The sequence below is a fragment of the Pelophylax lessonae genome (genome assembly GCF_965119305.1).
Source record: "Pelophylax lessonae genome assembly, chromosome: 3".
NCBI lineage: Eukaryota > Metazoa > Chordata > Amphibia > Anura > Ranidae > Pelophylax > Pelophylax lessonae.
This window is the reverse complement of record NC_138770.1, coordinates 221,517,606-221,528,105: the sequence shown is the minus strand read 5'-3', so window position 1 is coordinate 221,528,105 and position 10,500 is coordinate 221,517,606. Positions and strand designations below refer to the sequence as shown.

At 41.1% G+C, this 10,500-nt stretch overlaps 1 protein-coding gene across 1 annotated transcript in view; it reads right to left on the bottom strand.

Annotated features, from left to right (window-relative positions):
• PLOD2 (procollagen-lysine,2-oxoglutarate 5-dioxygenase 2) overlaps positions 1-10,088 on the bottom strand; it is a 282,208-nt gene extending 272,120 nt beyond the window's left edge. The window contains exon 1 of the mRNA XM_082248892.1: positions 10,052-10,088. The gene's annotated coding sequence lies outside the window, so the exon portion shown is untranslated. The remainder of the gene's footprint in view (positions 1-10,051) is intronic.
• Positions 10,089-10,500: the final 412 nt, after the last annotated feature.

Sequence of the window (10,500 nt, the reverse complement as noted above, 5' to 3'; positions counted from 1 at the left end):
GTCCAGGTACAGAGAACTTGTAATAACATTAAAGTTCAGCAATTCACTACAAGCCAAGCGGGAAATCCCCCGACCATGAACATTCAAAGAATGCAACAGCACTGTGTAGCAGAGCAGGTCTGAGAAATAGACTGCACCTGCCTACAAGGTAACCAGTATTTTCTCTGCTGCAGCTATGAAATACATGATTTTTAAGTATATGTCTTTATCCTGTAATTGGACATTGAAGAGGTAGCCGAAGACTTATGAGGTCATCCCCTTTCTCTCTCCTTTGTCAGCATGTTCTTTGCTGCCATATGTTTCCTGTAGCACACCTGATTGGCTAATAGGGCTCGACAACCTTCTCACTCTTCTGCAGTGCAATTAATAATGGGATGCTAATTGTAAGTCAAAGCCAACATGATACCAATATTTAAAAAAGGGCCGAGATATATCTATAGGTAACTATAGGCCAGTTAGCCTAACATCAGTAGTCTGCAAGATTTTGTAGGGGTTGTTAAGGGACCACATACGAGACTTTAGTAATGAAAATGGTATTATTAGTAGTAATCAGCATGGATTATTGAAACATCGTTCTTGCCAAACCAATCTATTAACCTTCTACGATGAAGTGAGCTGCCACCCAAAAAAAGGTAAGCCTGTGGATGTGGTGTATCTGGACTTTGCAAAGGCCTTTGACACCGTTCCCCACAAACGCTTACTGTCAAACTAAGGAAGGTAGGTATGGACCATAGGGTGAGTACCTGGATAGAGAACTGGCTCCAGGGGAGAGTCCAGAGTGTGGTGATTAATGGGGAGTACTCGGGTTGGGTGGGTGTGGAAAGTGGGGTCCCCCAAGGTTCTATCCTGGGGCCAATCCTGTTTAACTTATTCATAAATGATCTAGAGGAGGGGATATCGAGTACAATCTCAGTATTTGCGGATAATACTAAACTAAGCATGCCAATATATTCTATGCAGGATGTGGAAACCTTACAAGCAGATCTGAACATAATAATGGGATGGGCAACTACATGGCAGATGAGGTTTAATGTTGAAAAATGTAAAGTAATGCACTTGGGCGTCAGAAACATGAAAGCAAGCTACTCACTGGGGGGGGGGGGGGGGGACCTCTTGGTGAGTCTAGGATGAAAAAGGACCTGGGGGTACTGGTAGACAACAGGCTTGGCAGTGGCAATGCAATGCCAAGCCGCTGCAAGCAAAGCCAACATAATACTGGCATGTATAAAAAAGGGGATTCACTCCAGAAATAAAGAGATTATTCTCCCACTCTACAAGACTCTGGTCCGTCCACATCTGGAGTATGCTGTCCAGTTCTGGTCCTCAGGAAGGATGTGCTGGAACTGGAGAGAGTCCAGAGAAGGGCAACAAAAATAATTAGGGGAATGGAGGTCATCGTCTATGAGGAAAGACTACAAGCACTGAACTTATTCTCTCTGGAGAAGAGACGGTTGAGGGGGTATATGATATCAATGTACAAATACTGTACTGGCGACCCTAGCATAAGGAACAGAGAAAGGGAATACAATAAGACACGTGGCCACTCACTAAAACTAGAGGAAAAAACAGTTTAACCTTAAAGTACGTAAGGGGTTCTTCACTGTCAGAGCGGTAAGGATGTGGAATTTTCTTCCACAAGCAGTCGTATCAGCAGGGAGCATCGATAGTTTAAAAAACTATTAGATGGGTAACCTTAAAGACTACAACATACAGGGGTATACAATGTACAGTTAACAGCAAACACAAACACATCATAGGTTGAACTGGATGGACTGATGTCTTTTTTCAACTTCACAAACTATGTAACTATGTAACTATGTAAGTCATAACTGTTTTATTGACTGTATTATATACAGCGGGGTGGTGGGCTTGAAATAAATTATGTGATAAGATAAAAGTGTTGTCAACCTTTGACCGCTGCCTCTGAAAATGTTAGTTGCTCAACTGTTACAATGAAAGAAGGAGGAAATGGGGGAATCAATTAATAAATCCATTCATAAAATACTCCAGGATGCAGCATGTAAAGAGTGATCCAAGGTTGTTAAGGAAAGGGGGTTAAAGGGCCAATGACCACCAATAATTTGGAGATTGTTTTGGGGGTTTAAATGCCATTGACCTGCATTGTTTTATGCAGTTGAACACCAGTGATGGTGGGGAGGGGGGCTTAAATGTCCACCTCACCTCCCAGGACCAACACTTTTGTGGCTTTCAAAAACAAGCTGTACTGGGGGAACTTACCATAAATGATGTTCTTAGTTTCAAGCACAGTTAATTGTTAGTCTAATAGAGAAAATATTAGTGTTACAATAAGGTGTACCACATAATAACATATATGTGAAGTGTCTTCGTTGATCAGGTATCACTCCACTGATCTGAACTTGTCATCACAAACACCATATATTGATGTGAAAAAAAAAAAAAAAAATGTTATCTTCACAGTGCTTCTGGTGACCCACCACCTTCGGGTGCAATGCCTGCTCACCTCAATTATCTGACCCCACTACAGAGTCAAATATGCCTTTGACCGATTCTTCCTATGGGGGTGCAGCAAGACCTCCTTTTCTTCCCATCCAGGGGTATAACTACTACCTTTCCCTCTTCACTCCTCATTCTCGCAAAAGATGAAGCTGCTCCTAAGACCTCTGCAATCTTGAACTCCAGCTCACAGTTGCCCACTCCTCGGGGGTCTGTTTCTACATGGACGGTAGACCTTATGGTACACCTTACTGTAACATTAAGTTTTATTTATTTTTTGGTGCATTTATTCAAATAAATTGTTTGAAAAGGTTTAAAGGCACCACTGAACATTGACTTCTTTCTTAGAGTCTAGTAATATAAATTTTTATAACAAACAGGATTATTAGGAGTTCAAGCATCTGCTGAGAGAAATGGAATTCAGTATAGCCAGGGATACTGTATAGCCAAGCTCCAAGCCTTGACCTTGAATATGTTCTTTACCAAGTGACATGTCCTCATTATTAGGGTTGAGCGAACACGGACTGTATTGTTCGGGATCGTACCGGACTTTTGGGTGTTTGGTATCCGGACACGGACCTGAACATTTTACTGTATGTTCGGGATACAGTCCATTGTTCGGTAATTTTTTTTCATGTTTTGGCGCGGTTCCAACAGCTGCAGGTAGCCAATCAACAAGCGTTTAACTAGTGTGCCCTTAGAAGCATACCTCTGTGAGGTGAGAGTCCATGTAGGTATTGTTTACGACTTGGATGCTGTTCATGACTTCCGACTCCCATCTAACTTCAGCATCCCCCTTGTGCTCACAGATGTCTTCACTCCATTCTCGGCCACCAGCCAACCCACTGCCGAACCATTGATCTCAGCCGTCCCCCTTTTTATATAACAGGTGAGCCTGCCAAAACCAAAAGCCCGGGAACTGAACCAAAACTGTTTAACCCCTGCCCCACCTGAGCCTGCCGCTACAGATATACATTTTAAAGAGGAAGTAAACCCTCCTCGGCAACATGTACCTATAGGTAAGCTTATATTAAGGCTTACCTAAAGGTACTGTAAATATCTCCTAAACATGTACCGTTTAGGAGATATTTACAGAGCTAACAGTTTGCCTGAGCCCACCATAAAGAAGGACTGCATTCAAATAATTAGGATCTACTCATCCACCAGCAACTGATGAGAATATCAACACTTTGGTCAGGTGTATGTAATACACAATATAACATTTACAGTGCAAGGGTAAATAATAAGTAAAATGATGAGTGCAGAGGTCAGGAGAATGTAACACAGAACTCAGTAAGAGTGCGGGGATAAGGAGTATGTAATGCACAGAGTGCAGGGGTGGAAATTGTATAATGCACAGCTCAGCATACAGAGCGAAAAGGCTAGGAGTATACAACATACTGGTTGCAGAGCCTGGAAGTATGTAACATACAGAGTGCAAAAATGATGGCCAGCACAAATACCCCCCCCCCCCAAAGTAAACACATAAGTGATAATCTCCTACCTACATGCAACCCACCCACCTGAGTAAATACCTTCTCAGTACCTAACCCCCCCCCCAAAGAAAGAAACTCTCTCACCATCAAAAATTGTCTACTTCCCAGCCAAAAGCTCACCCCACCCAAACAAACATCCTCCCCCAGAGACACACATTCCACCCATCTTTTACACTCCTGCAAGCACAACAATTCCCCTGACACAACCCCCCAGCATAAACACCCCCCCCCCCAAACATTGAATCCAGCAAAACCCACCATATCAACCCCCTAACCCAAACTTTGAGTCAGCTGCACTGCAGGCACCCACTACCCTTACCGCAGTGCTCAAGCGGACACAAGACACAGATTGATGGGCAGGCTGGCAGGAACTAGGCAGGTCCATCATGCTGAAGTTTCCATTTATGGGACCCATGTTTCTACTGGTGGGGCATTGCTGAGGGTGGAGGATAATGTATACCCCCACTTCCTTCAGGTGCAGGTCCAAGAAAACACGGAAGTGATGCTACATCAAATTGTAACAAAATTATGATCTGTCATGCAATTGGAACCTGGGGCACTTAGAAAAATATGGGGTCCATGTGCCCTGGGTGTCCGGTGCTAGTGATGCCCATTGTGCTAATGCATACAGGGTCTTGTGATGTATAGCTAGCATTAGAATATTTCATGCAAGTGGAACAATGTTTCCCTGTTAAGTTATTGCATACTAAGTAATATTTAAGTACGTGTAAAGTTGCTGAAAGGTTCACTGTAACACTTCAGTTATACGCTACATACAACCCTAACTGGAAATAATCAGTTGAAAAATCTTTAGTCAACAAACGTATATATGACAAGAAGACATGAACTGTATAATGATGTCTAGGATATTCTTAAGGTATAAACTGTCATTACATCACTTAACACAAACGAAGCTGGTGTTGAAATATGGACAATGTCCATGTATCTCTATGTTGAGACTTGTTTATACGTTAAGTGTGACAAAGGTACAATACAAAACAGGGACTACCAGTGCAGAAAGTGATCTGTGTTCATTTTGTTAGTATATATATCCCTTCTTGTTTTCTTAATAACTTGCTGACCAGCCACTGTAGTTTTACGGTGGCAGATCGGCTCTGTCCTGCGAAACAACGTACCTGTACGGCGCTTCGCCGGACCGCTAGTGGAGGCACGTACACGCCGCACGTGCAAGCCAGTGGGTCTGGCTTCTCCCAAAAGTGTCAAAAATGTTAGTTGGGTGTCTGATCTGTCGGCTGCAATGTCTCAGTCCCACTAAAAATCGCTGATCGCTGCCATTACTAGTAAAAAAAAAAAAAATAAATAAATCTTTCCCCTATTTTGTAAAACCTTCCGGTCCAGAAGTGGTTAAAGCAGAACTATAGGCAAAACTTTTTTTTAATTTTGGATAGAGTAAGGGAAGGTTATAACCTTTGTCAGATTTGTTATCACCATCTGTGTCCCATTGCAGAGATTTCCCTTTACTTCCTGTCTCATAGCCAAACAGGAAGTGAGAGGAAACCTCTGCAAATAGGGAATTCCTTGGGGGCCCCCTGGTCCCCAGAACTAGTGTTCCCTTTGGAAGACTTCCCCTCTATTACATTTCAGGGGACAAGCCAAAATTTGGATTTTCTTTTACTTTCACTTTCAATGATAATGGTAAACAGGACAAATAGAGAGGGTGAATCTCCTTAATGGAGGCACAGACAGCAATAAAAACTGACAGGTGTTCTAATCCCTCTCCACTCTATCCAAAACCAAAAAAAAAAAAAAAAAAAAAAAGTTTTGCCTTTAGTTATACTTCAAGTAGTTTGCCATGTTTACATTTTACAGTGTACTGTTACAACATTTTTTATGTGTGGATCCAAAATATAACACATCACCTCCATCTATAAACAGAGCAGGTCAATATACTGTATAGTACTCAAGTTGTAATGAGTAACTCTAGTTGTGTGAGGCAATTTTTAGCTTTATCAGATACAGTATCTCACAGAAGTGAGTACACCCCTCACATTTTTGTAAATATTTTATTATATCTTTTTATGTGACAACACTGAAGAAATGACACTTTGCTACAATGTACAGTAGTGGGTGTACAGCTTGTATAACAGTGTAAATTTGCTGTCCCCTCAAAATAACTCAACACACAGCCATTAATGTCTAAACCACTGGCAACAAAAGTGAGTACACCCCCAAGTTGAAATGTCCAAATTGGGCACAAAGTGTGTCAATATTTTGTGTGGCCACCATTATTTTCCAGCACTGCCTTAACCCTCTTGGGCATGGAGTTCACCAGAGCTTCACAGGTTGACACTGGAGTTCTCTTCCATTCCTCCATGACAACATCACGAAGCTGGTGGATGTTAGAGTCCTTGTGCTCCTCGACTTTCCATTTGAGGATGCCCCACAGATGCTCAATAGGGTTTAGGTCTGGAGACATGCTTGGCCAGTCCATTACCTTTACCCTCAGCTTCTTTAGCAAGGCAGTGGTCATCTTGGAGGTATGTTTGGGGTCGTTATCATGTTTGAATACTGCCTGTGGCCCAGTCTCCAAAGGGAGGGGATCATTCTCTTCTTCAGTATGTCACAGTACATGTTGGCATTTATGGTTTACTCAATGAACTGTAGCTCCCCAGTGCCAGCAGCACTCATGCAGCCCCAGACCATGACACTCCTACCACCATCCTTGACTGTAGGCAAGACATACTTGTCTTTGCACTCCTCACCTGATTGCCGCCACACAAGCTTGACATCATCTGAACCACATATATTTATCTTGGTCTCATCAGACCACAGGACATGGTTCCAGTAATCCATGTCCTTAGTCAGCTTGTCTTCAGCAAACTGTTTGCGGGCTTTCTTGGGCATCATCTTTAGAAGATGCTTCCTTCTAGGACGAAAGCCAAGCAGACCAATTTGATGCAGTGTGGTCTGAGCACTGACAGGCTGACCCCCCACCCCTTCAACCTCTGCAGTAATGCTGGCAGCACTCATATGTCTATTTTCTAAAAACAACCTCTGGATATGACGCTGAGCATGTGCACTCGACTTCTTTGGTCGACCATGGTGAGGCCTGTTCTGAGTGGAACCTGTCCTGTTAAACCATCTGTATGGTCTTGGCCACCGTGTTGCAGCTCAGTTTGAGGATCTTGGCAATTTTCTTATAGCCTTGGTCATGTTTATGTAGAGCAACAATTCTTTTTCTCAGATCCGTAAGAGAGTTCTTTGCCATGAGGTGCCATGTTGAACTTCCAGTGACCAGTGAGAGCGATAACACCAAATTAAACACCTCTTGCTCCCCATTCACACCTGAGACCTTGTAACACTAATGAGTCAAATGACACCGGGGAGGGGGGACACTGAATTACTTTGATGAAAGTATGTAAAAAAAGTAGTAAAGAAAGAAAAAAAAAGTAAAAAAATCGAATGAAGAATATTTTACTTCCATCAGCATTCCTGATCACCGCCACACCAGTCATATCATGACACTACACTGCACCGGTGACAGCATGTAAAAACAAATTTTATTTAATTTCTTTACTATCCAAACAATTGTGCCAAAAAATGACAACTTCAAAAAACTTGCCAAGCCCCTTACTAAATATCTCAGATAACTTTCCAAAAATGGTTCATTTGGGGGCCTCAGGAAATAAGATAGGCCGCCATTACATCAAGACTGATCAATTTGTAAATATAATACCAAACTTTGTAGATGCTATAACTTTCACACAGACCAATATACACTTATTGGGATTTTTTTTCCACCAAAGATATGTAGCAGAATACATTTTGCCCTAAATCTATTAAGAATCTTTTTATTTATTTTTTTCTCTTTTTTTTCTTCCCTCCTTTTTTCATTTTTTTTTTACTTTATAAATAAGGGGCATGGGATAGGTTAATATGACTATTTTTTTTTTCACGATAAATATATGAATATAAAACTGCTTATGTATAAAAATGTATGAAATTATTTATATTTTTTTTGTTATGCAGTATTTGTAATTCCCAGCCTTAATAATAATAAAAATTAAATCTTAAATTTATTAAGAATTTTAACCACTTTACCACTAGAGGATTTTGCTGTCTTACGTCTGGGCCACTTTTTGCGATTCGGCGATGTGCGAATTTAACGGACAATTGCGCGGTCGTGCGACGCTGTACCCAAACAAAATTTACGTCATTTTTTTCCCACAAACAGAGCTTTCTTTTGGTGGTATTTGATCACCTGTGCGATTTTTACTTTTTGCGCTATAAACAGAAAAAGAGCGTTTATTTTGAAAAAATAACAATATTTTTAAAATTTTTTTATATGAAATTCCCCCCCCCCCCCCAAAAAAAGGTAAAAATCAAATTTTTTTAAAATTTTTGGCCAATTTGTTTTCTGCTACCTATGTTTGGTAAAAAAAAATCACAATAAGTGTATTTTGATTGGTTTGCGCAAAAGTTATTGCGTTTACTAACTAAGGGAAAGATTTCTGTCATTTTTGGTGTTTTTTTTTTTTAACGAGTAATGGCGGCGATCTGCGATTTTTTTTTTTTTTTTGTGGGACTGCGACATTGCGGTGGACAGACCGGACCCTTGACTGACATTTTTGACACTTTTGGGGGTACCAGTGACATTACTGCAGTAATCAGTGCTATATATATGCACTGTTACTGTAAAAATTACACTGGCAGGGAAGGGGTTAATTTTATTGGAGAGGGAGGGGTTAATGTATGCCTGGTGCTTACTGACGTGTGTGGGGGGAGGTGACTGAGTGAGTCAGGGACAGATTGGATGTTCAGCTATGCTGAACATTGCGATCTGTCACTCCCTGTCACTTAGGAGATCCGCCCGCTCTGTTTACACAGGCGGGCGGATCTCCTCACTCGATTCCCCGAGGATCGGGGAAGAGCAGCGGCGATCGCCGCCGCTCCTCCCCTGGCCCGACTCCCGCTGTGACTGAAAACAGCGGGAGCGCGCATCCGGCGGCGCGCGAGTGCCGCCTACAGGGGGAGGAGTCTAGCCACGTAGTACTACGTCGCTAGACGATAACGAGCCACATTGCTGCAGTAGCAGCAATGTGAGCAGACGTTAAGTGGTTAATGTTATTGGATATAATTTATAACAGAAAGTAGAGAATAAATATATGTTTTCAAAATGTTCGGTCTTTTTTCATTCATGTAGGAAAATAAAAAAATAAATAAAAAAACCCAGTGGTGACCAAATACCACCAAAAGTAAGCTCTATTTGTGTGAAACAATAATTAGATACATTTAATTTGCCTACGCTGTTGCCTGACAACGCAATTACCAGTGAAAGTAGCACAGTGCTAAATAGCAAAAAACGGCCTGTTCGTGAAGGGTGTCCTTCTTGAGGTCAAGTGGATAAGGAAATCCTCTGGGGCCCCTCAGTTCCCCAGAACTTGTGTCCTCATTGGAACATTTCCCTTCTGTTAATGTTCTGGGAACAACCAAAATTTGGGATTTTCTTTGACTTTCACTATCAATGATAATGGTAAAGAGAGTGCATTCCCCTAACGAGAGCACACTAACTAAGGTTTATCCTTAAAGTATCATTATACAACAGAGATTACAGGAAACTAATTTGGCATTTTTCTTCCGTCTAAGTTGTGTTCATTTGACCTGTTGTGTAAAAATATATTGAAATAAGGCCGTAAAAGCATCTGTTTTACAGTAGAGCCCTGCCCATAAAAAAAAAAAGTCAAGCATTTGCAACAATAAATAAAATTAAAATATCATCATACCCATTTTGGCTTGAGAAAAATGTTCTGAAACCAGGTTACTGTGGGAAGGATATTTCCGCAAACCTTATATATCATATGGCAGTTTAAATAAGTTTGTATAGCGAGAGCCAGGTTCACATGAGGTAAGCCAGACATACGAAGGGGAGTAGGGCCTCTACACAAATACTTCCAGCTCTCAAGTGAATAACAGCCACACAATTATCTTACGTTAGAACATTTTACTTTTTCGTGTTTCCCATACGTTTGTAGGGTTTGCGTTCATTTGAAAAGAATTAAAACATTTTGCACACAAAGGAAGCATAATCCACAAGCAGATCATGTCTGGGGTGTGCTTACCCTAAAGACAGTGATGTCATTTTTAGTTCAGCATGCTTAATAGAAAACTCTGCAAGAAGAATCGAAAGATCATTTATTCATCTGTTAGCAATACTCACTTTGCATTAAAAAAAAAACAAAAAAAAAACACGCTGCTCCCTGGAGGACAATGAGACATTTTGATCTCACAGTAAACCTTCAGAAGCTTTATACTAAACAACAGCAGTAGGTTTAGAAAATTTGTCTACCAACAGTGTTGGCTTAATTCCTCCAAGTCATGACATTTTTCATGGGAAAAAAAAAATCTCACATTCAGCTCAGAACTGGGACTAAATAGCAGGTGTGGCATTTTATGAACACTATATTTGTGCACATAACCAGACTTTACTAAGTTCAGAAGACCAGTGATGTTTATTCACTGGCATTACTGCTAATTCTCTGCTGCTAAAAACACAGATTTGTTTGAGCTG